The sequence below is a fragment of the Mytilus trossulus genome, chromosome 3, assembly GCF_036588685.1.
Source record: "Mytilus trossulus isolate FHL-02 chromosome 3, PNRI_Mtr1.1.1.hap1, whole genome shotgun sequence".
Taxonomy (NCBI): Eukaryota; Metazoa; Mollusca; class Bivalvia; order Mytilida; family Mytilidae; genus Mytilus; species Mytilus trossulus.
The window spans coordinates 41,796,255-41,802,329 of NC_086375.1; the positions used below are offsets into that span (position 1 = coordinate 41,796,255).

The following is a 6,075-nucleotide window of genomic DNA, read 5'->3' on the forward strand; positions in this document are numbered from 1 at the left end:
CATCAACGTTTTTTCATGATTTACATCAGTTTTAAATGAGATATTGAATTAAATTATAAGACATTACTGTAATATTATTTCTGTCGATTCTTAATAGAATAGAAAATGTGGTGCACAAATTAAAATAACCCGTTACGAGGGTTATGCACTGTTTACCACATTTTTTATGTAATTTCTTTATAGACATAAAACATATTACAGTCATTCCTTGAATAGTTATGAAAAACCTAAAAGTTATTATTTTTTTCTCGGCCGGCTTAAAAATATCAATAAATGTATCTGTTCGAGTCAACGACGTTGCTTATGATGTGCTGCGAAATTTGAGAGTATACTATCTTTTTTACTAGAAAATCAATTCTTAAATGGTTAACGTGGTATGGGAGTCTTAACTATAAAAGATAGAATTTGGTCATACTCTGTCAAAACATAGTTTGCATGTTTATTGTGATATGACTAACAATTGAACAAGCTTGTAAAAATGTATGTCGTATACCGGAAAAATATCATTATGTGATTAAAACAAAAAAATAGAATTGTAAACTAAAAAAAAACGAGAAAATAGCTTTTTGAAAAATCTTTTAGAATCTCAAAACAAAAGTAAGGGTCACCGTACGTATTTTTCCTGATAAAATACCAAAATAGCAGAGTTTCCTGTAAGCTCATGAAAAATGTACTACTTCGCATCCCCGTAAAATGTCAATTGCAAGATCATTTTAGTTTGGAAATAAAAACTTTTTCAATCGAAATTCAATTATGTATGGTCAGTCGTGGCAGGCACAGCAGTCAAGTCTAATAATTCAAAATCTTTAATTCAGATTCATAATGTTTTTTTCCAGATTTTCGAGATAATAATAATCTTTTTTTAATTTTTTTTTCTTCTTGAAAATCTCATTGACGTGTAACACAAAACATTTTGATTTGTATATTGTATTTATTTGGAATTAAATGAAGATCGAAGTTAAATCAAGATGATAGCTATGAATAACAAGGCTATCACACTTAACAATCAGAAGTATATATACGGACAAAGAAAATTTTACTTATCATGAAGATCACGGCGGGTTCAACATGTTGAGCGGAATTTGCTAAAATTACCCCGTTTAAATGGCATTTCTGTTGCTTATTTTTTTGTTATGAAAATAGTTGTTTTTTCTATTCGTTTTTATTTTTTCAGTTGCCAATGTCGCAATGCGCAGTTACTTATAAATCTTAACTGCATTTTATGTTTATTTTTCACATCCTCGATACATTTCAGTTGCATCGAAACATTTTTTTTCACATCGTCGATCTTCCAATCATGGACATAGTCATGATATCAAGGTAGACAAGCGTATATTCCGACTGTATAGAAAGCTTGGAGTTCACCTAGTAGGACAAGGAATTACTTACCATGGTTACTGTAAGTTGAACAGATTTCTGACTTTTTAAAATGTTTTCTTTGCATTTATTACAATTTCCATTATTTTTTTATATTTCAAATGTCTAAAAAAAAAGTTACAATATATAATTCAAAATCAATCAGTAATGTTATGATTAAATTTAGCAATCTTTTATATTTTTTATAGTCGCAGATTGTATTGACGTATATTTATATATTGGTTTATGTATATATTTATATCCTCTTTATGTTTGTGAATTCATTTACATTAAGAAGTGTGCGGTATCAAAATATAACAATATATGAGATCAATTTTGCTTAATAGTTTACAGATTCAGTTTAGACTATAGTGTATTCTACAAGACCCTTCGTTCTTGTAAGAGGACAAATGGCGGCATGCGTAGCTGTCTTCAATACCTGCACAAAAAAGAGTTGATAGGCGTTGGACATCGGTTTCGAAAATATAACCGAGGTTATGGCCTTGGAATCAAATTTGTCAGGAGAGGAATAGTTTACCACAAACATTGTAAGTGTTTTGGAACAGGACTTTTTAAATGTTGTAACCTGTTGATAATTGATATGTTTAAATTCTGTTTGATTGTTGTATGATAAATTGGCGTCGTCTGTTATTTTGTTTATTGTTCATTTCGCTTAGTTTTTACATTTTTATTTAAATAATATTTGTTGAAATGTTTTACATATAATGTGGGTTTTGTTGAAGTCTTTGTACAATAGTTATCAAATGTAACAGGATTAGAATTTAGTACGCCAGACACATTATACTCGTAATTTACAGAATTTAACTACTTACAATTAAATTTCATTTGAAGAATGACAATGAAGCCGATTAAATACATATAAAATCGAAACTAAAAGTATATCAATCACATGTTTATATAAACTCATCATAGTTACCAGGATTGAATTACTCTGAAGTAGATGATGATCAGTAATGATAAATCTTCTAGTTTTCATTGAGGATTTTTTAACTGCAAAGTAGACTCACAAATCTATTGTATATTAGGCAGATAGCATGATAGTAATACGATAAGAAAGTAATGTAAATAAAACATATTTGTTAAAAATACATCTTACTGACAAACAAGTTACGAAACACGCGTCTGGCGTATATACAAAATTTAGTCCTGATATCTATGATGAGTGTATTTACATGCACTATCCGAAAATGATGTTTTATAATTTTAACTACTAACACTATTTATTTTACTGTTTAGTCTATAAATTCCTCATACGACGAAGACGTTTCGTTCGTTATATGACCACGTGCATCCACAACTATCATAAAACTGGTGTCTGCTTATACCACTTACACAAACAGGGGATAATAGAACATGGTGTTACATGGAGAAGGAACCATTTGCATCACAGGGGTATGTATGTTCACTGGTTACTTAGAAACGGTTTTTATCAATTCAAAATAACTCAACAGTTGTTGATGAACAACTAATGACGTTACTAATTGTTAGCTAAAATACAGGTCCAATGGAAGACAGCAGGTGTTGGAAAACCTAGCAAAAATTCCCAAACCATGTACACTTGTGCGACGATATATGACTGACTATTGTCTTTTCTTTTAAGTGATCTTCGATCATTGAGCCATCATTCAAAAATGACAAAATGATAAATGTGGTGACATAACCTAAACTTGTGTCAATATGTTCTCAAATGTTTAATCAAATAGTATCATTGAGTCAAATGAACATAAATTTCAATTTGACCACTGTACCTCATTATACAGAAATCGAGTTTTTTTCTAATTAGCGACAGACAGATTGTAGTAACAATGTAGGTCTGATAATAAGCAACACATTTTATTCCAGAATATCTCTCACGATTTATCCACAGTGATTGTTCATCATCTTTGATGCTTTTTTCAATTAGAAGGGATTTTTTACATAAAAGAAAATCTTAGTTGTGTAACACAAAAACAATTTATTGTGTATTTTGGGGTTCTCAAACGAGGTACGAATTTATAAATCAATATAAAAACATACTATACGAGGTCATCATGTTTAACATTTTGCGGTGACACAATTCTAACAATTTGTAAAAACAAAGGAAAACTTTATATTTGTTACGTACTTACCATAAACATCATGGTGGGTTCATCATGTGGAGCAGAATTTTCTTAAATTCTTTGTTTTTTAATGGAATTCGTCTTGCTCAATCCCTTTTTTTCTATTTTTTTACAGTTTTCTATTCGTCTAGTTTTTTTTTTTGTTTTTTTTTATTATTACCCACGCCTATTGCGACAATAAGTTATTATTGTATCTAAACTTTGAAATGTATTTTAACCTTTATTTTCACGTAACCAATGTTTTATTTATATTTAAGTTGCATCAGAACACATTGTTTCACACAGAAGGACTTCACACTATGGACACATTCATGATATAAGAGTAGACAAGCGTATATTCCGGCTGTATAGAAAGCTTGGAGTTCACCTAGTAGGACAAGGAATTACTTTCCATGGTTACTGTAAGTTAACTTATCTCCTGATTTTTTTTAAATATTGTCTTTAGTATCGAAAGCATCGAATGGAAACTCATATTTTGTCGTTTGTCATGTATTAAACAGATATTTTTTTCTTTTGCATTTGCCTAATCTACTGCTTATATTAAGATTTTTTCCTATTATTTAAAATTAAACTTATTCATCGATCTTTCATAATCTGTGTAGTTGATATATGTATGTTATTGAATTTTAATGTATGTATATATCTGTTTCCTCTAAATAATAGGCTTTGACTTCTTGTGTTATTGCTTTTCGTTTTGAAAGTTTTCAGATTCAGTATGGACTACAGCGTATTTTATAAGACCCTTCGGTCATGTAAGAGGACACATGGTAGCATGCGTAGCTGTCTTCAATACCTACACGAAAGAAAATTAATAGGCAGACGACACCGGTTTGAAAAATTTAACAGAGGGTATGGCCTTGGGATAAAATTTGTAAGGAGAGGAATAGTTTATCAACAACATTGTGAGTGTTTTCTTACACGACATGTTAGATAAATTAACTTTTATATGTAGTCAGTTTTTTTTACATATGATATAAAGATATTAACTATCTATCCATCTATTATAAATATCATTCAAGCATACGACCATGAAAACAATGAATGCAAATATACTTTTTTTACGAATAAGAAAAAAAAGAGAAAGGGAAAAAATATTTTTACAATTAACATGATCTTATTTGCGAACAAAGTACATACACTATACAATAATGATGTTTAAATATTGTTCTACAATAATTCATCTTTATTTTCAAGTCTACAAATTCCTTATACGACGTAGACGATTTGTTCGTTATATGACCACATGTATACACAACTATCATCATGCTGACGTTTGTTTAACCCAGTTACACAGGCAGGGAATAATAGGGAATGCTGTAAAATGGAACGGAAAACACATTATTCATGTCCATAGGGGTAAGTTCACAAAACATCTGATCAAATTGTAATCAGACCAGTAAAAATGCTCTTTAACGAATAAAATGAACAGTAGAAGATAATATCAATTTGACAGTGACAAATAAATACAGATACTAAAAAGTAAAAATAAAACACTTCGATTATTTATATGATTAGTTATCAAAGGTATCAGGAATATAATTTAGATAAGACTCATCAGTGACGCTCATATCAAAATATTATAAAGCCAAACAAGTACAAAGTTGAAGAGCATTGAGGATCAAACATTCCAAAAAGTTGTGCCAAATACGGCTAATGTTATCTATGCCTGGGATAAGAAAATCCTTAGTTTTTCTAAAAATTCAAAGTTTTGTAAACAGGTAATTTATAAAAATGACCACATTATTGATATTCATGTCAACACCGAAGTGTTGACTACTGGGCTGGTGATACCCTCGGGGACGAAACTTCCACTAGCAGTGGCATCGACCCAGTGGTGTAAATAGTTATCAAAGTTACCAGGATTATAATTTAGTACGCCAGACGCGCGTTTCGTCTACATAAGACATCAGTGACGCTTATATCAAAATTATAAAGCCAAACAAGTACAAAGTTGAAGAGCATTGAGGATCCAAAATTCCAAAAAGTTGTGCCAAATGCGGCTATCTATGGTTAGGATAAGAAAATCCTTAGTTTTTCGAAAAATTCAAAGTTTTGTAAACAGGCAATTTATAAAAATGACCACATTATTGAACCTTGAATTAGTGTTTATATTTTTAAATGACATTCATCTTGAACTTATCATTTTTTATTAAAAAAACTCGACCTTCATTCAGAAGTTATTATAGACTATGATAAATTTTCAATTTTTCTAAATTTCGTCATGACATTTGACTATTTCCTTACTCTTAAGAGGAAAAGTTTAAGGTCGACAAAGATGTTGACTGTATAGTAGTTATATTTTTTAAATGATTATGTGGTCCGTTCTTGTTTCTGTCAACAGATTGCAATGTTCAATTACCTGAATCTATGACTTTTGGTATGCTTTTATAATTATTGTAATATAACTTAGGAACATCAAAAATAAATGTTATCCTAACGTTCTTTATTTTATTTTATTTTTGGCTTTTGAAATTTTAATTTTAATATGTAGATCATTTAGAACAACATGGACATCACAATCATTTCTCTAGCCATCAACTAATACTAAAACACCTCAGGCATTTGAAACACAGGCACCATTTATCGAACCATCTGCAAC

At 30.0% G+C, this 6,075-nt stretch overlaps 1 long non-coding RNA gene across 1 annotated transcript; it reads left to right on the forward strand.

The window, feature by feature from the left end:
* The first annotated feature begins 2,619 nt into the window (after positions 1-2,619).
* Positions 2,620-4,255, forward strand: LOC134709438 (uncharacterized). The gene is made up of 3 exons (XR_010105967.1): positions 2,620-2,769; positions 3,734-3,877; positions 4,178-4,255. It is a non-coding gene; the product is annotated as an uncharacterized LOC134709438 (long non-coding RNA).
* Positions 4,256-6,075: the final 1,820 nt, after the last annotated feature.